Raw genomic sequence first — 27,743 nt, 5'->3', positions numbered from 1 at the left:
CCCAAACCATCCAAGCGTCCCTTTCTTAATATTACTCATTACACTTACATCAGCCTTGTATTCTTTGCGGATCTTCACATTTCTCACACGATCATACATTGTTTTACCACATATACTCCTCAGGGATCTCATTTATACAGCATTGTCTGCTTTCCTTTTACCTCTGCGAGTTTCAAGCCTCACTGCCATACATCAAGGTGCTAGCTTTGCTTCTTTGGAAAATTTACTTACAACTTTATTTATTTTTTATTTTTTATTTTTTTATATAAGATAATGTGTCCTTACTGGGGTACCCCGTTCTAAGGACACATTGTACATGGTTGTGTGTTTGAAAAAGTATAAGTACATATGTTAAAATACTATATAGAAAATTAAAAAACAATATTTAGAGAAAAATAAAACATAATACAAGCTTTAGTCCTTGTTGGGTTGCAAAATTATATCTATATTCATCCTTACCTTATCCATAATCCATTTCTTAATGTTTCTTTTGAAATCAGTTATTTTTTTAATGTTTTTATTTCACTTATAACTCTGTACCATGTAAGTTTAAAATGAATTTGACCGGTTTATTTTATATTCAACATATTAAATGTAGAATTAATTCACATGTATAACTGTATATTTCCTAAAAGAAACTCAAATAATAAATTAATCCTCATGGCCTTGGTAATTTATGAAAATGATTTTCATTGTGGGAGGAATTCCCGTATCTTAATAGACGTACTAACTTCCACACATACCGTTATAACACGATTTAGTTGCAATTTCAGGCGAATTCCTGAAATAATTCAGGAAAAGTTCAAAACCAATTGAGTTCTTGCTTCCGTACAAAGAGCATGAACTCTGTAAATACATAATAAAATGCAAAAATAAACAGGATACTCTTCGGACGCATATACAGATTGCACACAACATTTTGCAGCCCATTTCACATTAGCAGAGCTTTGTGATTTCAGAAAAATACTGAAAGTCAGCAGTAAAAATTCGCTGCATTTTTACTGCCGTCAAACAAGTTTATTTTAAGAAATGCTTCGCCATCAGAATAAAAATTCTAATTTCAATGAACCCTAGAAATTTTGCATTAAGCATTTTAGTTCGTTTGAAAAATGCAGACAATCCCATTTATTTACAAATAGGAAGCACAATCAAACCATCTATTCCACATCCAACACTCAAAAACACACAACATTTATTTTTCAGAAGGATGTGCACAGAACACAGGAACGATTGGTGTCTGTGTACATTTACCATATTATTTAATTAATACCATTCCTAGAAATATTAATATGAAGACATATCAAACTGCTCGATGCAGTTTAAAGACAATTAATCCACCTACATTTCGCCTTTTATCCTATTTTTCAGACAGAAGAATTTTAACTGACTTAGTATTTCTATATAAAATTCTAAATGATTTTGTTGATAGTCTGATATTGCTAGAATTGATAAGCTTCCGGATTCCACAACGTAATACTAGAAGTCAGGATTTATTTGAGTGTAAAAATTCTGGAACTAACTTCTATATGAATTGCTAGAATTGAACCTCTTTGCCCCGAATACTAATGGAGGGAAACAATTATAACAAATCTGTGGACTTATTCAATTTATCTTTAAACAAATATATAAAAGTTGTTAATGAAGCAATTCAGTTATGTACAATAAATAATGTATTCATCTGGAAAAGCCCCGAAAAAGGCCGTTAATTTAAAAATAAATAAATTTATAGGATTTATAAATTTGGAAAATTATGACAAGCGATCGCTCAAAACGTTTTTGCAAACTTGGCATAATATGAAATTGGCAAAAATCGCTTTTTCCGTTTCTCCTCAGGTCAATTCGCTAAGTGTGTATTATCGAATTAGGTCCCCGTGCACTGTTACTCGCCTGTTAATAGTGGAACAACTTTCAGCAAGGCAAAATCGTCTCTATGACTTTTCAGTGATTTTCACGAGTATGCACTAGTTATTACTCTAAATAAGACGAAATATATTTTTAGAAAAATTATTGCAATAGTAAAACGAGAAACCTTCAGAATTGAGAATTGCCAGAGCTGACTGGTCTGATGAACTTCTGGCGTCACGTCCGATCTGCAAATATTCCAAGGGTAGAGTATCTTCCTCAAAATATATGTATAGCGCAAAACTAAAATCCATCCGATCTATTTTTTTTTCGTGCACATATATTGTATTTAAATTATTTTTATTTATTTTTCGGAATGACTTTATTGAGTAAAACCTCAAATTGTAATATTTAAATATTGAAGACACAATATTGAGGTCACATCTGTGACCGTTTCCTTTTCTGATTTTTTTTGTTTCAGATTTTCGTTTAGAAATCACTAATATTGTCTTCAATATTTAAATTATTTTTTCTAAATTCTGTAAAACACACAATTGGGCGTAATAAAGGTTGGTTAATTGATAATTTAACAAGGTGTTCATGTTTATTTTAAGCAATTTACTTTGACTACGTTATTATGTTACAATAAAACACTTATCAAACTCCTTTCTAGAACTTTCGATATATCTTTCATCATTTTATATGTGCACCGGTTATCTTTGCATTAATTTAGTTATGTTCTGTAAAACACCCAATCTGGCGTAATAAAGGTTTACTAAATACAATCTGTTATTGTCATTCTCTGTAACTACTTTCATAGTACCTTAAGTACTTATTTTGTACTCTTGTTATTATACACAATTTTAGTTAACTCCTGTTTACAACAGAACTCATTAATATAGATAATTCATGATACTATTAATAATTAATGGCTCCTATAACATATTTTACTACATCTAAACGATTTACTTCAGATATCTTATAGTGTTGGCTTACATATGTATTATTTTATTAAAAAATATTATTTCTTATCCATAAGAATCATTGAATCGCTGACAGCCCTGAATTGTTAATGCCAAGTTGCGATGCCTACTCAGCTATTCCAAGTACAATTAATTTTGTGGATAACAATAAACTCACCACTGACTATTATCATAGACACCTCATACTTCGTCTTATGACAGGTCTTATACGAGCTTAGTATAAATTAGTTCAACTATTGTTACACTGGTATATATTTCTTATGAATTATGCATTGTCTTACTGCACTTATATTAATAACTGCATCACTTGCAATAGTGTTTTTGTGTACACATTAATTGTTCTTTAATTTGTTGCTATTATTATCCTGTTTACCACTGTACTCTTGTAACTCGATTATCACTGAATTGTAAAAGCCATTTTATAGCGTTTGAATAAATAAATAATCTGTATTGTACCTACATAATATATCGTTCGTACTCAGCTCATTATGTTATGTACTCTACACTTATTATTGTACTCCTAAACATCCTAGCTGTAACAATGTATACGTGTAAACGCCATCAAAGCTTGAATAAATAGATAAATATGTTTGTTTTTGGAATAAATTAATGATTAAAACCTCTAATTATGATATTTAATTATTGAAGACAATATTAGCGAACTTGACTTGACCTGTCATTAGCTTAGTTGGTAAGACGAAGGCCCTGGGTTCAAATCTTTTTCTGATTTTTCTGTTTCAATTTTTTTTTTAGGAACGGCTAATTTTGACTTCAATAATTAAATAAAAAAGTTTGACAAGTAAACTATTATTGAGTCAAAAGATTGCTGCACAATCAATATCAGTCGGCATTCAGCGAGCGAGTGAGATGAATCAGTGAGGCAATAAAAGATACTACTATTAGCGAAGATATTTATTTTAGGAGTAATAAAAACAGTGGACACAAAATTATTCGTATTTCTAGCCAATTTCATAATATTAAAAATATGTATTTTCCACAAAAATAATAATTCTGCTTCTCTAGGTGCCTAATTAGAGTCCGGCCACAGTAAAGTTGTCAGATGATGTTATAAAACCCGAGTTAAAAATATCGGACGTGAGAATATTATTCTCTGCTGCTGTTATTTAACTTCTTGTTTGGCCGACTGATTCATAAAAGTTTCGAAAATACCTTCGCCAGGAATAGCTGCGCAAAGTGCGAAACAAACGATTGGTGAAACGCGAGAATACTTTACATTCCTGCTGATCGAAACTATCCCATCCCATTATTTGTGGCTACAGAGACCTGCATACAATCATTTTATTAATACACAATATTCAACTTAATAAATAAACTTAAACTCAATATCTGGAAATTTATGTGCATGTTAGAAAATTAATTAAAAATAAACCAAAGGTAATTGGAGTTAGGAATGGCATTAAAGTGGATTAAAATCTTCTTTAATAACTGGTTACATGACACAAAAGTTAACTCTGGGAGTGCCTCAGGGGTCCATTCTAGGGCCACTTTTATTGATCATTTACGTAAATGATATTATTAGAGACATAAAATAGCGTAAGATAAGATTGTTTGCAGATTGATGGGCTTGAAAGTCATCAAGCACATGATTATTGTTAACCGAAATCATGAAAAACGTCATCAAGTACATGATAAATGGTAACCTAAAGTATGGTGAAGGTCATCAAGTGCATGGTTATTGGTAACCGTCAGTATGATGAACGTCATCAAGTACTTGTCAATGGGTAACTGAAAGTACGATGAACGTCATCAAGCAAAACTCGACGCTGAAACTTGGAAAAGGTTTATAAGATGTAAATAATATTAGACTCAAAAATACATGTATATATGAAAATGCTGATTTTACTGCAAAAAATGGCTGATAAGATATCTTTATTTGGAATAAGTACGTTTTTTTTGTTGATAAAAAACAAGTTTAGTATTTTATCACAAAAATTGCACAACACATATTATACCACTGTTATAGTATTCTCTAACTTTTTTTTATATGTGTTTATTCAGTTTTTTTTTTATTTGTACATTATTTTCTCTTACTTAGATCTTACAAAACTGATCAATCAGTTTAATTGTAATGTAGGTAGCCTAAAAACTCCAAATAATTCAGGATAAAGCAATGATACAAAATTTGATTTGTAATAAATATTTAAATAAGATATACATAAAATGCTCAAGGAAGATAAAATGAGTGTGAAATAGGGAATTTTTTGTACTGTTTTATTTTTTATGTACAAAGTTAAGTTAAAAGACAAACTACGTTAGGTACAATAAAGACTTTCATACAAAACATTCAAGACAGAAATATAATATTAGACTGAAAAGAATGAACAAATGAAAAACAAAAAAATACTGTAATGTGAAATTGAAAATTGAAAAATGATCCTGTTAAAGTGACAGTATGCTAATTTCCTGTTAAAATATTAGTCTCTTAGAATATATGGAGAACACGTGTTCTGTTCCTAATAAATATTACGGCGGAATGCGATATTATCAGAATGTCATTATATTTATGAACAAAACATTCGCTATTAACTGATACTTTGTTGTGAACATCATAAAAAATTGTCAGTAATAATAATAAATTAACAGTATTTTCAGTTAAGTTTTCTCCTCGAGAGAGTCAGTTTTACCCCTTGGGCGCGCCGAAAGATCTTTCACATCAAAACGCCTTCATTTATAAATCCTGTGTTGGTCTTTTCCATAATTATATTAATACATTTTTCCCTATATTTAAGGGAATTTTATTAAATCACTGCACCAGAAATTAGAGACCTAGCACTAACATTGCAATGTCATAGGCATGTCGTAAGTCATACAATTTTTTTTTTTAAATAAAAAAGTTACATTTTCAGTAAATAATATATTTTAAAATATTTATATATTTTATCTTTATTTTTTTTATTTTTTATTATTCATTTAAATTTACACACAGTACAATATGATACAAGATATAATTAAAATATTTTGTGATTATTGATTATTGTACCTTATCAGGTCGAAATTATTGGTTCCTAACTAGGCAAATTGCCTGTTCCAAGAAACCAAAAAATATGTGAAAGTAAGTGTGTGATTTGTCTATGTCTATAATATATCTCATTAATGTTTTAATTTGTGATGTTTAATCGTTACAATCTTATGATAGAGTCGAACTTGAGCTGTTGTGTATGTTTCAATTGTGTATGAGCAATAATTAGAATAATGGAAGATATATATATTGTGTGATTAGTCAATGTCTATTTATTACGTGACGTTTTTTTCAGATTCTCCTCTGCCCAGTCCAATCAACCATTTAGTTATTATTTAGTTATTATATCATTCATTTATTTGAATAATATTGATGTTTGTTACAGTTTTCTTCAAATAGGTATATAACCGTTAATATATCTTGCTTCATGTTTGTAACTATTTTTCTCTGGCCTCTTAATGCTTTCAATATCTCATTTTTTTGTAGGTGTTAAGTGCTTTAATAACTACTATTAACGTAGTTTATTGTTAAACTTATGTTCTCTTATTATCTAAACACTAGAGTGGGAGTAATTTTGTTTAAGAAAAGCACACACACATTGGCAACCTACACAGGTTCAAATCCCGGTGGACGCAAATATAAAGCAAATAATTTCCCTCAGGGCCTATGTCATCTTTGTGGATGCTATAGGGTTTTCCAATAAGAGATGTTATTTTGAATAGCCCGCTATTTCGGTAGATGTTACTTTTGAAGCTGTCATTTTTTGACATTTGATAATTTAAAACTACGCCATTAATAAAAATAGAACGATGCACACTTCAACAATGCATTGAAATTATTAAAATTCACTTGAGTGAATCAAATGCAAATCATTTTGAGTGATGAGGCCCATTTCCACCTCGGTGGCTTCGTCAACAAGCAAAATTGTCGCATTTGGGGCTCGGAAAACTAAAGAATTATTGTTAAAAAGCCTCTCTATATTTTTTTTTTATTAAATATCAAAATAATATACAAAAATCAAAAAGTCCCAATAAACTACTTTAAAGTAGTTTGTCATTGGGTGCTTTTAACTTAAACAGATTATATCAAATGTATACATTCATATCATGAGAGGTGTAATACAATAAAAATAAAAACAAAAAACAATTAAAGCGTATGCAGTTAGAAATAGTTTGTATTAGAGTCTAGTACAAACTATTTCTTTCAGCTAGCCAATTTTTCAACAAAAATTTTCTTTTTATATTTGTACATTTTTTGATTTCTGCAGGTAACATATTTAAACAATTTGGTATCATGTAGTCTAGCGTTCTTTTTCCATATTTGTTTACATGCTTTGGTACGATTAGTCCTTCATTTAATGTAAATCGAGTATTGTAAGTGTGTTCCAGTCTATTTATGTACATAGGGCTATTTATGTGCTGAAAAATTATTTTATACCACATAATTGCTCTTACCGAGAGGATTTTCAGATTTTGATAAAGGTGTGGAACATTATGCCTTTGTTCATATAAACTTTTATGAGCTAATAATTTAACAAGAGAATTTTGAACTGCTTGAACATGATTTATATTTGTTTTAGAGGAAAATCCCCAAGCTGTAATTCCGTACCTTATGATAGATTCAGCTAGTGATAAATAAATTATTCGAAGTGTGCATATTGGAACATAAAATTTTAATTTATATAATCTACTAATAATAGATCTCAGTCGTTCACAGACTTTATTTATCTGTAAATCCCATTTGAAAAAACAATCAATAATAACACCTAAATAAACATATTTTTTAACCAGTTCAATATTTTCACATGTACACAACGCAGGGATACCAACATGTAGGCAATCTGAATTGTGTGTTTTAATTTCGGGTATAATATAAGGTTTTTAATTTTATTAACAATTTATTTAAAATATTTCGAAAACACTTATATTCTTTTTCATAGTATTTGTTCGTTGGAGCATTTCTCCAACGTTTGTATAAAAAATCTCTTTTTTTAATTTTATAAAGTGCATCAGTAGATATCCATTAATTTATGGCATGCGGTCGGTTTTTTGATTTTTTGCTTATTTCAATTGTGCTTTTTTTATACAAGTCATCAAAATAATTTTTAATTTTCAAATAAATAACAGAACATTCGGTTTCCTTTAGAAGCGATTTCCAATCATAATTACAAATATGTTTATCAACCAGTTTTTGCGAAAGAATTTTAACTTTATTATAATCATTTGAGTTTAAATTATCTACCGAGTTATAGCGTATACTTATAGCTGTTGTGTTGTGATCGGCAATGTTATAGTCACATACACATGCGAAGATTGTACTGGTTAATCCAGCGGGCAGTTTACCGCTTATTCGCACGTAGAAATGATCGATACATGAACTATTTATTTTCTGTTTAACAATTACTTCCCTAGTGACGCCATCTATACATTTTTTCAAATAGTTATTTGTAAGAATATTTTCATAATTTATTATGATAGGATCATTTTTGTTTAATAAATTTAAATTTATGTCGCCGAAAAATATTACACTTTCATTTGATTTAATATTGTTTTCAAACACAGAGGATATTTCTGACAAAAATGATAGCTTATTTAGATTCGGAGGTCGGTATATTGCTAAGACATTTAAAGTGCTCTTATTTGGAAGTGTCAATATTCCAAAAACGTTCTCAAAAAATTTGGTGTCCAGAAATATTTGCGAAAAGGAAAGGTTATTCTTTATATATAACAAGATGCCTCCACCGGATTTTTGTTTTCTACAATAGTGATACGAATTGTATCCGGGAATATCATAAAGATTAACAAGTTCCGAACGAATTGCCGTTTCGCAAAGCACGAGTACGTCAACGTGATTTAAACAGTCTTTAAAATAAACATGAAATAGGTCGAAATATTTACATATTGACCTAATGTTTAGTTGAACAAAATTAAGTTTACTTTTATCACATTTCCTTGAATCTTGCTTTTGAAACCATTCACGCAGGTTATTTACTTTACAAAAATTAATATCATTGTCATCATCTATGAAACTAAAAGACATAATGATTTAAATAAAATATTTCCAAAACATTCATGGTTAGATTATAGTATTGTTCAGTATAAGGTAGGTTTAATAATTTGCATTTTCTACATGAAATATATTTGTTTCGTTCATTGAATTTTAATTGATAATTGATAATTAATTGATAACATGATAATTAATGGATAACAATAATTTATTTGTTTCATTCTCCATTTGGTAACGATTTGTAAGTAAGATAGTGTGCGTGAGTTTACGCCGCTAAAACAAGTATTGAAACAGTAGTGCAGATTTAAATGGGAATATTGGTATTGCGGTGTATATAAACTATTATACTCTTTATATAAAATATAATAAAATATTACACTTATAACATTCCGTATAAAAGTAAAAAGTTGAAATACATTATTTATTAATAGATAATTTAGATGCAAGGCAATGGACATAATAGTATATGTAGAGTAGGTGTATAGAACGTATTTAAATAGTGTAGGCCTATAAACAATGATTATAAAATGTATTTTAATATTCTGGATCTGGTAAAGAAAAGTGTGTAACTTTTGATGTGTTAATTTAATATTAACAAGCATCTTAAAAGAAGAAAACTTACATATCACATACGCATGTAAATAAAATTGATTATCTTCATTAATTATCAAAATACTACAATATAACAAAAGATTCTTATTTAAAATATATTGTTGCATTTTTTTTGATGAGTAAAAATTAATATTCAATATTTTGTTCAGCAATTGCGAGCATTTTTTTATATACCTTACAGTTGTTTTTGTCATTTGCCCTATGATTAACTGGAAATGTCATTTTATATTTTTCATTTTGAGTGCAACAGTTTCTGCAGTTTGGTTGTTTGTCCTTGTTCCCGCATTCGCTGTATGTGTGGTCGAGACCGCAGTAACTGCAAACAGGCTTTTCGTTCTTCTCTCTATGCAGACATCTTGCAGCACCGTGTCCGAAGCGTAAACAGTGGTAACATTGCATTACTGGATTTGCGTCTTCAACAAAGATTCTTTGGTATCCGATTTTAATTTTATCTTTGTTTAAGAGTATTTTCCGGGTTTCACTCTCTACTTCAACCACATAGTTAGATGTATCATTAAATTTATTTTTAATTATTTTCTTGACGTTGAACACAGGTTTATGTTCCTTATTTTCCGACATAATTTTAATTTCTTCATTTTGTTCGATGATGTCACAAGTGAAATCTTCTTTATCATAATCATTAAATATTCCCTTGAAAATTAAAGTAGGTTTTTTTTTGTTAATAGTTAGTATCGACATCATTTATTACTTTTGAGATCTCCATTTGTAATTTCTTCGCATCTTCTTTTTTTAAACACTCGATGATGATTCTGTTTCGGGATATTTTTTTGATACCTTCAATACATATTCCCAGTTTACTAGTTTTAATATGTTTTTGTATTTTTTTTAGAATCGAGTCAGAAGAGTCACTGTTTGTTTTAGGACTAATCATTAGACAATATTTATTTTTTGTATTTTTTTGTTTATTTTGAGGGTAATCATATGTTTTTTCTCTGTTCGCGATTTCTATTTTATTTTTATCTTCCGACATTTCAATTGCCAGGTGCCCTAATAATGATAAAATGTTTGTGGCTTTATTTGTCACAATAATTTGTTGGTCTTTACTGAACTTTTTACTGGAATCTTGCACTGCGAGAAGTAGTTCAACGTGTCACTGTTTGGTGCGGTTTATGGTCGGCGGAGTCATTGGACCTTACTTTTTCGAAAATGAGGCTGGAGCAACAGTTACGTTGAGTGGATTGCGCTATTGAGAGATGATTAATGATTTTTTATGGCCGGAATGAGGTGGTATTGATTTAGAAAACGTTTAATTTCAACAAGACGTTGCTACGTGCCACACAAGCAACGAAACCATTGATCTTTTACGATTGAATATCAAAATAACACCTCTTATTGGAAAACCCTATATAGGGTGTTTTTAAGGAAAGGAAGGAGTGGAAATTCTGGAAAGGAAAAAATGTGTGATTACAAAAATATATACACTTTTTTATATGATTAATTTGTGTTATTTCCATAGACATATGAATATTAGTAGACCTGCCCTAAGTGATTAAAAGCGTATTATCCCCACTCCCCATACCGGTTCCATTGGCGCCGGCTGTGCTCGCGTATGGCCTCAAGTGAAATTTGAAAACGTGACGTCATCATTCTTGTGCGAACTATGGTCGAGGCATCATCGGTTCATTTTACGAAATAACACGGCAAAATGTTGACTTGTACTATGAAAACTTGTAAAAATAGATGTGAAAAAGAGAATAAACCCAACTGTCGTATTACATTCCATATATAAGCATTATTTTACTTTATTTTAAGCATATTCACATCGTATAATATAGACCAGTTTTAGAAACATATACTATCACATCGAGAAACGTCTGGACGCGAAACACAAAGCTGGTTGGTTGCTGGGAAGTAAATTATGAACATTTATAAAAGTGTCTTAACTAAATACTTAAACGAAATATTCGACTCTGAAAATAGAACCGAATTTTTTTGCCGAATTTGGACTTCGCAAATTTGTTCATAACGTGGCGAGTAATTTGCGCTCCCATGTAAAAATGTCGATTCATTCAAAAGCAGGTTTTACTTTTAAGAAGTAAATGGTGATATTATAATGCGAGATGCCTATTTACTGTCAGATTGATTTATTGACGAATCACAGTCAGCCTTACTCCCTTCGTTCTTCAACAGTTGATTTTACCCCTCGCCATTATCTTCTCGTCTATTAATTCCTATGTCTGTGGTTATTTCACAATTTATTAATTTTAAAAAATATATCGTATTCTTGCAGATCGTTCCGGAGCGGAAGATACTCTCAGTATCGTCCCGGTGAAAGATAAGTTGCTTGATATGGTATTAGTCGTATTTGTGTGACGAGATCTGAATAGTTGGATACTTTACCACCTTTCTCTCCCCATCTCCTTCCCCTCCCCGCTACCTTCAGCCTCACAAAATACCCCGATTGGGGATGCCATGCCATGCAATGATGTAGGACTAAGCCTGAAGAGGAATTGAACACATCATGCCTTAGTGGGAACCACACGCATTTCTTCACTCAGCTACTAACCGGTGTGATTAGATAATTTTTCGCCTTACACAAAAGGCACTGCATTTTTTTCAAAAGGGTGCTTTTTATTTAACAAAGTAGAAATAGTGAAAAGGTTACATTCTTATTTATTGTCAATGTGTTTGATTCGATAAACTTTGGTAATGTCACAATAATAAGGTTTAGTTTAAGATATTTAAAAATATATGTTGATGCAGTAACTATTTGTCTTTCCTCGAGATTTGCTGGACGGTGTGTGTCAAGAGGAAGACAACACTGTGGATGGGTTTGGGAAAAATTCTCGGAGCGCTGCAATAGCGAAGGATCCTAAGCTTTATGCTACAGTTTAGAAACAGCCACCTCGAAGCCATGCACATAGTAAAAAGTCGATATTTTAAATTATTTTTTTAAAACACAAACATATTGAGGCCACACACCGAAATGGGTTTGCCAAACTTCTTCATATTTTTCCCTTGCAGCATACAAATGCATTTTGAAATGTTTAAAAAATTTTAAAAAAAGTATTTCGTATATCGTCATGAATACTTACGTGAGTATTGCATTTATACGTCCCTGGTTCAGAAAAAATCAGAAAATCAGTACCTTGGTACAACTCACATTTTGAAGGTGTGTACATTTCAGACTTGGAATACCGCGTTACATATGATTAATGGCTAATAACATTAAAATGAAAGCCATAACTCACCAGAAAAACACATTCATGAAATTTAAGGTAAATATTGCAAACATCTGTGAGTCACAGCCACCTGTGCGTATGTACTACGTACCCCACGCCAATATTAAAATGGAAGTGCGAAAATCTCCGATCTCAGGATGTTAAATTATTTAGGTTCATCACCACTAACTCAAACCTTGCCAAGAAACGGCCGCAAATGCTTATTACATTACAAATGGCATTCGATACTATGTACGACGCCGACACATCAGCAACAGTTGCCTGTTGCTATAATACGAACAACGCAGGTTAAAGAAAAATCATTTCGGCTCCTGATTATATCTGCCACATCACTATCATGAGATAATAAGCTCTAAATTAGCTATCCCTAGAGCTCAAATTAGCATGCCATTGTTCTGTGTGATGGAACTTTGCTTTTCCACGCGCAATTTTACCGCCAGAACGTATCATCTTCCCGCCTTTTCAAACGTCAAATGCATTTTCGCGCCGCGCAATAGAGAATGTAATGCCGTGCGGCCAGGTTGGTACTAGCGCTTCTTTGGAATGGATTCGGCCGCGCATTCTTCAACAATGTTTTGGCGTTGGTCACTAATTTCAAACAATACGAGCGACTAGAGTTGCTACAGTCCCATTGGAGGAAGTGAGTATAATATGACAAGGCTTCTAGCGTAGGTACCGGGTAGCACAAAATAAGCTGCTGTGATAATCTATTAAAAGCTCGCAAAGCTAGATGGACAAAGTTAATGTAGTTAACCACACAATAGTAGGGAAGTGGAACTACGACATCTCCACAACTGGGAAAGTTTTGAGTTAAAATGATTTAGAAAAGAAAGGCTTAAAGATCAGGTAAACGAATGAAAATTCAGATCCATTGATCAATAAGGTAGGTACTCAGTGAAAAATAATATGGCTAAAAAAATGCATTCATATAGATGAACAAATGCTGATTCTGAATATATATGTTTTATAATATATTATTATGCGCAGAATTTATAAATCTTCATTTAAAAACGAATAAATCTCATTAAAACGCACGTTTGGATGGCACTAAATCTGCCAATTCTAACACGTTCTAACACCACAACCAGTCTACGTGAGTAATATACGAGTAACTATGGTTTATAATGTCTTTTTCTTTCGTAGTAATGAAGATGTTTAAACACCGGTAAAATGTTTATCAGGTGCAGTCATGGATGCATTTTGCACTTTGGTTCAATACAATAACATTCGCGACGAGATACTAATTATTTATCATTTTAGGGAAAATAATAAAATGTTATATAAAATGAGTATATTAGTGTAATGATCTTGAAAAAACTTTTTTTGTTAACGGGTTAAACTTTTGAAATGCACGAGGCACTGCAACGGTTTTATGATAAACCAGAACACATTTTAAAAGTGATATTAAGTGACAGAAAGTAATTAAAATTATAAAAAGTGATATTTAAAAAAGTGATGTTAAGTCACACAAGTGATATAAAGTCATAAAAGTTATATAAAATCAGAAAAGTGGTATAAAGTCATACAAATCTAATCTTACCCAACCTAACCTAAGATAAGCTTATCCAAACTAAACTAACCTACCTTATTATTTTAAAATTGTGTTTTGTTCAGTTACCCTAGTCTAGTGCCTAGCCAAACAATTGTGTGTTGTCCGGTTACCCTAGTCTAGTACCTAGCCAAAAAATTGTGTTTTGTCCGGTTACCCTAGTCTAGTACTTAGCAAAATATTTGAAAACTAATTTTAAATCAAATATTACTCTACTTAGGATTGGTTGTTTCACAGAATATGAACAATTCATCAATTTTCAACATTCATTTCGGGTTCTGTGAAAGTCCTAATCGAGTTTTGTTATTAAATCATTATAGGCTAGTTGCTTGACAGAACTGAAATAATAACATAACTTTAAAAAATCTTTCACAGAACATGAAAATTAACTTTGAAACTTGAAGAATTGTTCAAATTCTCTGAAAAAACCCATCCTTAATCTTTTTAGAGTAAGTTTTGTCTCACCCATTACCTATTGTCTAGGGAAGGAATGCCAACTATTATATTAAGTTCTATTGGCAGACATTTTTGCAGGATTATTAATTTTAAAATCTAGACATGGTAGCTTGTGAATGCGGAAATTCAGTGAACGATGACATCAAAAATGCAGTTATATAATTAACGTTAAAAGTATTTACAGTCGTGTATTAACTCTACCGTTTTGAATTTCGCCTGTCTGTAAATTTATCTATGAGTTTGTATTCTGCGTTTCAAGATGGTGGCCGCTTTAATGGTTCAATAAAGTTAATGTTTTCAAATGTGAATTCGTCGTGTTTATTTGCACTTTATTATCCGCATTTCTTTCAATATGGTACCTACCCGCCTTAAGAAATCTTTAAAAAATAATTGTCATTATAATCGTTCAATTCCTTATTTGAAAAAAATGCTCAAAATACACGGTTTATAATAAGTGTGTGGGTATTTTAGTACCTAATTAAAAATTTCATGATTTCGTAGGAAATTTTGGTTTTGATTTATTAAAGAAAATAAGAAATATATTTTTTGAACGCGAGGTCTACTGTTCACAGCACTATTAATAATTCATGTCATTTGTACAACTTTTAACATATAGTTACATCCGTCATAATTCTTCATGTGCACCCTATATCACTGTATTAATTTAACTGTGTTCTGTAAAACACCCAATCTGGCGTAATAAAGGTTTTCTAAATGTTCATGTTTTGTTCATTGTCATTTTCTGTAACTACTTTCATGGTACCTTATAAGTACTTATTTTGTATTTCTTCATATGAAGCGGTTACTTTGTGACGTGACATTATAATTTTAAAATTAAACAATAACTTTGTAAACCTCACTTATAGGTAAATACTTAATGCCGACCGGGTTTCGCTACAACCGTAGCTTCATCAGGGCAGTACAATACTAAACATCTAAAATCTAAATTAACATGACATACGAGAACTATGACAGCGATGTGTTAATTTAGATGTTTAGTATTATACTGCCCTGATGAAGCTACGGTTGTAGCGAAACCCGGTCGGCATTAAGTATTTACCTATAAGTGATGTTTACAAAGTTATTGTTTAATTTTAACTTATTTTGTACTATTGTTATTATATACAATTATTGAACTCCTTTGTGCAACAGAAATCTCTATGTGGCTTGTATTGTACCTGCTTATATCGTTCATACTCAGTTTATTATGTAATGTACCAAGCACTTATTATGGTTCTCCTGAAAAACTTACCTATAACCATGTATACTATTAGTTCTGTGAAGGTTCTATCCAAGATCTGTCATTATTTCAGTTTTGTGAAACAACTGGCCAATAATGATATAACAACAGAACTTGAAAAGATCCTTCACAGAACTTGGAAATCAACTTCTATGAAACAACCCATCTTGATTGGAATAGTTACGGGATGCTTTCATAAAGCTGTACAGTGACTGATGATTTAAAATATGAATGTACAACTTTAAAAAAAATCGTAAAACGGTGTTTAGACTCTTTGACAGAAACATAAAACAGGTCAGAATGCTTAGCTGACAATTTTACCGAAAATAGAATTCACTTAATTTGTGAGGAACAAAAAGTTTTGCTGATTATTTCTACACAGATCATTTAAAAACAGTACTCTCGTGCCAATGAGGGTATATCCATGCAAAGGAAATGGCTTCCACGAAAGCAGAATTAGCGAGTATACTCGTTGGCCATTTTTAGATTTTGTATTTTTGTAATCGATATATTTTTATAATTATTCTTGGAGATCTTCGGTTCCAAAGAAATTTATTTGCAGAAAGCTCAGTTTTCCTGGAAATTCCATTGGCGTAGTGGCAAACTCATGGACCCCTACTAGAGTTTCATTCGGAACAAGAATGCAAATAAAAATCAATCCTCTTTTAATATATTTTTTCACTGTTACCGGTGTACGACACTGTTCGGCGGGTGTGGTTATCACCGCTTCGGGAAACATTCATTGGATAACTAACACTTTTGCTATCGGTAATCTCAAGAGGTTCGTTACGTTTGGCGACTTAGCAGGGGTGCTCGGGTTTAAGGAGTGAGATATGTAATTGAATCTTCATTGATCTCCGCAAAGCATTTGATAGCATATCACACTCAAAACTCACTGAGAAACTAAAACAAATTGGATTGGACGGAATAGTACTATCATGGTTCCAAAGTTACCTAAAAGAGAGATTCCAATATGTCAAAATCAATAATACCCTTAGTGAACCCAAAACCTCATCTTTTGGCATACCGCAAGGAACTGTCATCGGTCCAATCCTTTTTATTATATATGTAAATCAAATGTTCACTCTTCCCATTGTTGGAGATATCATATCTTACGCAGACGACACTGTAGTTATCACAAAAGGAAAATCATGGGAGGAAACAATGAGGATAGCCAATATCAATATAAACATACTCAAAACATGGTTCGACCTAAATTGTCTCTCACTAAATACCGAGAAAACATATTTCATCCCATTCTCTTTGCAGGAAAAAATTTTTGAAAACAATATTACCATTAAAATCCATTCATCACAATGTGAAAATAAAAAAAGAATGCGGTAATGTAAATTGTTTACCAATAACATGCAAAAATAGTATAAAGTATCTGGGTATCATAGTAGATAGACACTTAAAATGGAACGAACAAGTCCAAAATACAGCAACCAGAGTAAGAAAACTTATTTACTTATTCATTAGATTGAGAAACATCCTTTCATATAATATGATTAAAATTATATATTTTTCTCTTGCCCAATCCAAATTACAATATGGTATAATCGGTTGGGGAGGGACTTTTAAAACTAACCTTTCACCTGTAGAAAAGGTTCAGAGGTTAATTTTGAAAGTCATCCTAAAAAAACCATCGATATTTCCAACCACGGAGCTGTTTGACTCGTTTAGGGTTCTTAGCTTAAACAAAATTTTTAAAAAGAATGCACTGTTACAAATTCATAAAGACCATTTCAATTCAACAATTTCTACAAAAATAAGTAACCGATCTAGATCACGTGGTAACTTAGAAATTCCTAAATGTAATACTAGTGCTGGTCAACACCATTATAATTATCAAGATATAAATTTGTTTAATGCCCTTCCGGATAAAATTAAAACTGAAAAAAATTACAAAACTTTCAAATCACAAATCAAACAACTTTTAGATAAACCCAACGGTAATCACAAGTTTTAATTTCATTGGATACATTTTTCAAATAATTGTTTATATGAACTCATTTGTAATTTTTATTAATTAAATTTTCCTAAATTCACGTTATGAATTTAGGAAAATTGATTAATGATTAGTAAAAAAAAATAATATATATAAACAAAATTTAATATTTAAAAAAAAAATACATATCCTCTAAAGTTATATTATCCGCTTCCTAATATGTGCTAATATGCGTTTATTGTTGTTGCATTTTATTAAGAACCCATTTCATACAAGACTGCCAGCTCGGTCTTTGAACAATTTACTACCAGTACCTACTGTACCTACCTACTATTATTTCGTACCTAATAAGTACATTTTTATTTTTATATCTTATTTTTTCTAAGTTTAATAACTATTATATTATTTAAGTTATATTTTTTATTTTTTAGTTTGTAATTAAATATCTTATTTTCTTAATTATATAGTGTTATCAAATTTATCATCTAGTTTTATAGCTATTTGTTAATTTTTAGCTACATCAACTAGTGAAATTTTACAACCTATAAACCATAATGACTCACAACACTCCCCAACTCAAACACGAGAAATAATTTCTTAATTGAGTTGGGCAATTTTTTGTTAAAAATTTCTAATTTTTTCGCAATCAGCCTCGAAATATCTACATTTGTAAATTATTGTAATGTGTTTATATATTCAATAAAAAAAAAAAAAATCCATTCACCCACTCAATCGTTTGTGATATAACACACAGGCTTATTATTTATTTCGCATCTTTAACACTCTATCTTGGAAATGCAGTTAAATATGCAATGGAATCCATTAACCCAACATTGAATCATATGTTATATTACACACGGGATTGGCTTATTATTTCTATCACATATAACTTCAACACTATATATCTAGGAAATGCACTGTAATATGCAATCGAATCCATTAACCCCATATTGAATCATATGTTATATTACACGCGGGATTGGCTTATTATTTCTATCACCTATTACTTTAACAGGCTAACTAGGAAATCATCTAAATGTGTAATTAAATCATTTAACACCATATCTCACCAAATATAATATGCACACACAGAATTGGCTAATTACTGTCTTTGCCTATTATACAGGGTATTTACTGGGGACGTACTTGGCTTACTTTAACCTGTGATTCCTGAGATTATTTAAGTAAAAATGTGAACGAAATTTCGGTATTTTGTGACTTTTTTGTTGTTTTTCAATTAAAACATTCAAATTAGTAGACATTGGACAGCTAGCTATTTTGGGCTGTTATTCGGCTAAGTGACTAACGAAATATGGAAGAAATTTCAATAACTCACCGGAGACTAATATCTAATAATATTATCAAAATAATGCAAGGAATTATTAGTGAATTAATTATTATTGTAAGCCAAGCATGGGGATAAGGTTAATAAGAGATATTTTGGGTATCTTTTAGATTTTAATTTTAAATAAAAATTTCTGAAACTCTCTCATTTTCATTAGTTATACGTCGTATAAAATTGCTCATAATATGAAACACATGATGCATCTAAGAACACGTCTGATTTTCTTTCAAAATGATTATTCTACTATTGCAAATAAGATATTTTAAAGAAGTTTTCTTAGAACATGAGAAATGAAAACCCGTTTCATTTGCAATACATGGGCAATATATTACATGGCGCCCTACAAGGCTGAAGCGCTACTACAAGAATTTAAAAAAGTCCAATGAATTTAATGTCAATATATCATTAAGAATAAGATAATCGTAACAAATCTAACCAAACATGAAACAAAACAAGATACAGTAAAAAAATATAATCGTCACAACTAGAAATCGAACCAAGGATCTCATTCAACCATTGAGACTTAGTTATCTATCGTCATATTTGTCGATCTTATATTGCAAAGATTTTCATCTTGCAAACTAATTTTGCAGCTACTTTTTTAAATGATCAAAAATTTCTAATGAATTGGTTTGTAAACTAGATGGTGTCTCGGATAAACATTTCCAATTTTTATTTAAATGGTACACCTATTGACTTTTATAAAAGTCTAAACTTATAAACTTTTTTGACTGTCATACCCATCAATTTAAAAAAACATTGAAGAAGAAAATGATACAAACAAATCTAAAATGAAACATGAAACAGAACAAGACCCGTTCGCCGTATACAAAATTTGGGTAATGACTATAAAAATGTTGTTGATATATTCAACACATCATTCACCAAATATAAGTCATTACCCAATTTATTTCAGAAAGAAGAATATCAAATATAACATAATTTAACTATAGAAACTACGTAGCTCTGTTTATCTTACCAAAGTTTTGAAATTTTTCTAGTATTATATTTTTCCATCTTGCATGTTGGAGTGTCTAGTTTCCACTTTATTTCATTTTAATATTGTTTTTGTTTAAGAGGTTGTGTTTTATTATGTCTTCTATTTACTTTTTGATTTCAAGCCCAGCCGGGCGTGAATTTAGAAATAAATAAGTAAAGAACATAGAGAAAAATACGGTCACAACTAGGAAAACCCATGATATCTTGTCTTACCGGGACAGCGTTTTAACCACTCGACCATTGGGACCTAGTTATTTAACGTCATATTTGTCGATCCTAACTCACTAACTAACTAACTAACCATCACGCCGTTTCTCCGCAGGGGTAGGCAGAGAGGACGGACCGCCAAACAACTCGGTCTTGGCACACACTTCTTGCCTCATTCACATTCATACATCGTCTCATACATACTCTTCTATTGTTCTGACTCTTGACATGGCCCGACTCAAGTATCTGATTCACTTGGTCGTGCCAAGTCTTCCTCGGACGTCCCCGAATTCTGCTACCATTCACATTTGCATCGTATATTCTCCTTACACTCCTTTCTTCGCTCATTCGCTCTACATGCCCAAACCATCTAAGCGTCCCTTTCTCACATATCAGTCTTGCACTCTTTGCGGATCTCCACATTCCTCACACGATCATACATGGTTTTACCACACATACGCCTCAGGGATCTCATTTCAACAGCATTCAATCTACTTTCTTCCTTTCTTTGCCAGTTCCATGCCTCACTTCCATACATCAGGGTAGGTACCAGCACTCCATTGTGGACTGCAAACTTCTCGTCGATCCTAACATATTAAATAATGATTTCCTACTAATTAAAAACAGGATCATTAAACTGCAATAACTGATTTCTGATTCCGATTAACTCATAGAGATTTACCGTCTTGGCATGTGCGTTGGGGATTTGCTGCAATCTGCTTGATGTATGACATCTCCTGTAAGAAGTCATGTCTGTCATACTGGTGGACGTCATCTTTGATACACGCAGAGCCGAACAACCTACACTCTATCGTGTTCTGGCTCATATGTTATTAAATAACACATGTATGCGACGGCTCTGACTACAGATATGCAGACGAAGATTAACCGCCCTCTGACGTCAAAACCATTCATAAAAGCCCGAAGCGTAATTCTAATTAGAAAAATATGCAAGTTTATTTTTACAAGTTTTGTTTTCGTAGGAGGGGAACGGATTAAAATCTGCACCGGCTATTCTGGAGTGAGATTATCTTGGTAATTAATTATCGTAATAAGAATTTCATTTGTCCTTTGATAAGATTAAATTTATGCAATTGCCGTCAATTATTATTTTTCCTTAATGCATTTTCACTATATTTTATGCACTGAGAAAACTTACTGATATCAAAAATCTTCTCAAATTATTCGCATTCCTGTTAAAAATGCAGGCCTTTAACGAATAAATTGACAGATTTCCTAACAAATTATCTTTTAAACACGAATGTGTTATGAGGATGTCGGAACACGTGTTCATAAAATTCTAATATTGTCGCATTTCGGCATCATGTTTATCAGGAAAACGTGCATGAACACGTGTTCCGATATATTCTGAATTGACTAATATTTCATTAAGAAATGGTTTGCCGTCACGTTTTTAACAGGATTTTAATAAATCGGCCATACTTATTTACTCCGTGTGCGCACAAGAGTTCCAACTGCTCCCAACCGTCTTGAACCAGTGAGATTATGGAATCCCCATCTGGGGTATGTTTTGAGGATGAAGGTAGTGGTGACGGGAAGGAGATGGGGAAGAGGAAGGTGAGGAAGTACCTGGCTATTCAGATCTGGTCAAACACGCCATTTCAAGCAACGTTTCACACCAGGGCGGTACTGAAAGTACCTTCCACTCTGAAACGTGCCTCAAGTATTCGGAATATTATTTTAATTGTTAGTTGTGAAATAACACAAATTAATCAAATAAAATTTTATTGCGCACGCCGGGATTTAAACCCGCGACCTCCGGCTTGCTAGTCGTGAGCCTTACGCCTCAGACCGTTATCTCCAAAGATATTAGATCTAATATCTTTGGTTATCTCACTAGTCAGTGTCCGTCTAGAGAAATTCTGTGGTAGAGAAAAACGCAATATCACATGGCCTCGATACTACTCGTTCTTTGCAGGGTTGTAGGTTGGAGAGATGGTTTTATAGCTAAGGTATGAACAGATGCTTTGAAACTTACGTGACTGGTGCGAGTGAGATCCGCTGGGCAAGTAATAAACATACGAAAATACTACAGGCATGACATTTAAATTAACAAATAATCAACTACTTTCTCAATAATCACCCCTTAGATGAAATAAGAGACCTTGGTATAACCTTTGACACTAAATTAACATTCATTAAACATATTAATAATATAACCAGTAAAGCAATGCAAATGTTAGGATTTGTCTTACGGATATCAAAGGATTTAAAAAAATTAAAAACTGTCAAATTACTTTACACTTCACTTGTTAGAAGCCAACTTGAATTTAACATCACCATTTGGAGTCCTTACTACAGTGTACATGAGAATTCCCTCGAGCGAGTCCAACATAAATTTTTACGTTATATTAATTTCAAATTGGGAATATTCATCGAAAACATTAATTACCCCTCTCTGTTACAATTATTGGGACTCGATACATTAAAAGAAAGAAGAATTTGTTTTGACCTATTTTATTTATTTAAAATCGTTACCAACCTGTTGAACTCCCCTGAACTTCTTTCGTTAATATTCCATGTACCTAGTCGATCAGTTCGTTTCAAATTACCCTATCATTGCAACAATAAGGGATCTAACGCTGAACTCAATTCCATAATGAATCGCCTACATGTACTTGGAAATAAATATGTTTTGGATGAACCTATAAATATTGCTAGTTTAACCTCATACAAACACTACTTAATTAAAACTGTTTGTCAGCGCTTCTCAGATTGACTATAATTAAATACAGTTTTAAAGTATTAATTTCTTAACACTCATTACATAATATCCGGGATTTATAATATGTTGTATTGTATTTATAATAACCTACTCATTGTACTTTTGTTATGTTGATACTACTATTTCTATTGTTCTCTTTTATGTATTTCTATTTTTTTATCTATGTATTATCTGTATTGATATGTAAAACAATTTGTTACTCTTTTGTAAAAGCCGCTATAATCGGCGTTAATAAATAAATAAATAAGTTAATTGAGTCTGAAGTTATGTCTAGTAAATGAAATGACATTCATCATCAAAGGAAGGAAAACTTTATAAAACATCCGTTTCGTCACGTGTCATTAAAAATATTCGAAATGACAATATATTAAATTATTTACGGTGTCATTTGAAGATATCAAATTTGATCAAAGATGAAGAAAAATATTATTTTTTATTGAAGTCTTAAATCTGTCACAGGTCACATTTCAATAAACTTCACATTTATAAAAAAAATAATCATTCTGCGCGTCTCTGATTTGCTTTGATTTTCAAAATTGGAACTGATGTCGGAACGATTCAGGCAAGCAATAAAATACGTATCAAAATTATTGTATTAATTAATAAATCTTAACAGACGTCGTTATATTTCAATTTTATCAACGATATTTACTTTCAGATTCTCTAATCCTACAATTACAATATCCCGCGATTTTTTACGGGTCCGCGCTAGTGAACTATATAAAATATATATTCATTATCACAATATGTAATATCCCCTCTAATGTGCCATAGTTCCAATAACTCCAAGCAGTTAAAATTCTTGTGTAGAGTAAAGAAAACAGAACTTTGTGGCACTTTGTGAAAAAACTTCATACTTATAAGTGCATAGTGACAAAAAACATAGCATAGAAAGCATAACATAGCATAGGAACAAAAAGTGAAGGAAAAGCGGAAATCATTTTTCTTCAGATTTTTCTAACACTAGACTAACCAATCTGCCTGCAATTTACGAAGTAAAAATGATCAAATACTACAAAATACAGAATGATCGAATAAACATTGATTCTTTGTTTACTCAAAAAGTTTTACGGTTACATGATTTTTCTTATGGGTCGTTATTACGGCAATGATTTGAGGTAAGCACTACTAATGATGTGAATATTGATGAATTTACCGCTAAACAAAATACACTGTTAAAACAACACATCTTATTTAAAATACTTTCTTTGTGAAACATTCCGAATAATAAGAGAAATGGGAATATTTAATCATTGAATACAATATTAACGACTAACAATCGAAAGATGTGTAAATGAAAATACCGAAAAAGAGTTAGTCGCATCTAAGATTTGAACTTAGGAGCTGCTCCTTGACTGGGAAATGCTCTGAACACTGCGCTAATTCAACCATATTATTTTGCGTCATTTTTTACTGTTTCATACTTCGACTGAGAGCTAAATTTTATATATAAAGATGCAAAAGTCGGTCATTTTGAATACATGTAGGATAATAAAAGATTTTTTTAATATTTATGTTGAGGGATCAGTAGGATTTATAGGCCATGTTAGGAGTTCTACCGAGCCGAACCCTCTGATATGAAAATATCTGGAGTCGGTGAATTATTTTCCCATTTGATCTCTGGTGAGTTGGCGTGTTGTTGATCTTGAATTGTTTTGTATTTATTTTGCTTATATAATGCACTTGCATAATGTTGATTGACGAGATTATCATTTGTGGAGAAGTGTGTGGAAGGGTTTAGTTTTTCCTGTGGGGAAGATTTAACCCGGACATAAAATCGAATATTCAGATATCCCTACATTTATCCCTATATGTATCCAGCTTTTTATTTGAGATTTAAATGTTATAATGTTGAGGTTTTTGAGTGACAGTGGTTTTTTATTGTAGAGTTTAATACTATGATATAAGAAGCTTTTTTGCCCAAAAGTCGTATTAGTAGTTATTTGTTGGATAAGTTTTTGACCATGAGATCTAGTGTTTCTATTGTACGTGTTTGTTGTTATTTCTTGGGTTTTGTACTTATGAATGTAAATGAGTATTTTTTTAGAACATAGTTGTTTAATTGACATGATGTTAAGATTGCTGAAGATTTCATTAGTTATCGTAATTATCGCTAACTGACCATAGATGACGGATTTCTCAAAATCGTATTGTCATAGGTCTTTGTCGATCGTCTGGGCTAGATCTCCTGACTATAACGTCCATCATTAAGAAATAAAACGTTGCGTTCTTTAAGTTTAAAAAAAATTTAGTTTTGGAGATATTATTAATACATTTGTTATGCAGAAACTTTAATTATATGAAATTCTCTCGATAGAAAAAAATCGCAATTTAAGCTCCGAAAAGTATTTAAAACACGTTTTGTTTTGTTATTTAATATGTTACAGGCAAGAAAAAAATCACAGTATGTCTTCAAATGCAACTAATAAAGAATTTAATAAATGACCCAATATTAAACCTATTCCCTATGTAAATTGTTCCATATTGCCTCTCTTTCCCCTATCCATTCTCATCTTTTCATTGTTGCCATTGTCTATGTCTATTATTTATAATTAGTATTATTAAAACCCTGAAGAAGTGAGCGATGCTCATGAAACATGTTGGTATTTATAAACTTATTTATAAATAAAGAAGAAATAAAGAATTTGTTTAGAGTTTTTTGCTCTATTTCAAACGAGTCGTGTTTTGTTAAATATTTTCACCATTTTCGCCTAATTATTATCGTTTTTTTAATATTAGCGCTCTCCCTCTAACATTCGTATTTACATATCTCCCTTTCATACTATCTTTGAACGCTTACTACGCGGCCTTAATGCGATAAATTTTTCTGACCAGATCTGAGTAGCCTGGTATGTTCCAACCTTCCTCTTTCTTCTCTCCTTCCTTTCCTCACAATTTTAGCCTCAAAAAATACCCCAAATGGGGACACCATAGTTCCACAACATACCGCAATAAATTTGGGTATATACGAGTACGTGCAACGGCTGTGATTGATATTCGTATAGAACAAAGCTAAAAAGATATTGTTGATAAGGTGAAATCAATCACTGAAGAATGAAACAAACAGAACTTCCAGCACGAACAACACACATAAAATTAAACCAACAAACATCTCTGTCGTGAAACTCCAAACTACAGTTCAAACTGTTTTAACGCTTTCATCGTGATATATTCGATTATATAGAGAGAATTAAAATAACTCCATAGACACCAGTCCATCATCTGTGGCAGAGATTTACGAGCACGTTGATTGATACACACAGATTATGTACATAATAACATAATCGGAATTCCTGTCTCAACCACCTGTGAGGTGTCTTTCAATGCGAGGTTTAAACTTTGTATTGGCAGGTATCAGAGATCCTTGAACTTACTCATACGAAGAGGAAACGAGCAAATTTTACGTGTTTTCGTGGGTAACTTGTCAAAATATTATGATAAGAACGTATTTCAATCATTTTTACATTTTTTAGAGTAAGTTAATGTCAAGCCACAAAGTGTTTTGCTTTCTTCGATAATTCGATGATTTTTTTATTAACTCTGTCCTTTAAAGTTATTTTCAGATTTCCTAAATAAGTGTGCACAGATGGTTTTCTCCTTGACAACTATTTAACAGTTACTTTGAAATTTCAAAGCTAATGGAGCATCAGACATTCCAGATATTCCAGATGGAAAAAGCTGTGTAAATTTGTGGACGATATTGATCACAGTTTGTGAAATTTCACTGCTTTATTCAGATTGTCAGCTTTATGATTAAAAGTACGTAATTGAAAACAGTTTTCAACATAATTTTGTTCAAAACATCAAAGTTTTATTTGTCACTTCAATTTCAATCAATAGGTGCCTAATTATCGTATTCGCAACATTAACCGAAGAACCAACGTTTGTATTTAGGTCTTTTGATGTAAGTGCCCATTTCTCTCTGAATCTGAATCTATCATAAAATTGTAAGAGTGCACAATTTGCTTAAAGTTCGTGAATTACTTTCTATTCAAATGGGTTTAGAATGATCATTTTACTAATTTATATCAAGTACCTATGTCAGAACGAAAATTTTTGATTTACCTGAATAATTAGTTATTGTTATTATGTTTCATGATTGTAGAACTTAATAACGACATTATTAAATTTGATTTACTTTAAACAACGAACAAAAGAAAAGTAACGATTTGCCAACCTCTGTGTTTTATCCTTTCCACTAAAAAAGCCTGGTAAAGACCCAAGTTCACTCCTTCTTCTCATCAAAAAAGACCCTCCACTCATCATCCTCAAAGATCACATAGACCCTGAATGAAATTATTTTCCTCGGGGCCTGTGTGGAATTAATGTAAACCAAAAAATAAATAAACAAAAGCTAGAGGCTGTTCACGCCTTCCTCTTCTCAAATAAGACCCTCCTCACAGCACGCCCAAAGATCATATCTATAGGTCCTGAGTGAAATTATTTTTATGTGCCGAAATAATGTAAAAACATTTGACAATCTCACTACTGAACTAAACATGGATGAATTTTCAAGTTCTTTGCATTATGTTCATAAGAAGTGCTGGTTTATGTTTGATACGAGTGTTAAAAGTCCTTAGACAATAGTGCATGGTGGAGGATAGATTGCGTGTGATACGAATGTTGT

At 31.6% G+C, this 27,743-nt stretch overlaps 1 protein-coding gene across 1 annotated transcript in view; it reads right to left on the bottom strand.

Moving 5' to 3' along the window:
* Positions 1-27,743, bottom strand: part of LOC149420200 (putative inorganic phosphate cotransporter) — a 416,275-nt gene that overhangs the window by 243,253 nt on the left and 145,279 nt on the right. The gene's annotated exons all lie outside the window — the stretch shown is intronic.

The sequence above is a fragment of the Hesperophylax consimilis genome, chromosome 10 (genome assembly GCF_061612785.1).
Source record: "Hesperophylax consimilis isolate HC1 chromosome 10, BYU_Hcon_1.0, whole genome shotgun sequence".
Taxonomy (NCBI): Eukaryota; Metazoa; Arthropoda; class Insecta; order Trichoptera; family Limnephilidae; genus Hesperophylax; species Hesperophylax consimilis.
This window is presented reverse-complemented; position numbering and strand designations above follow the sequence as displayed.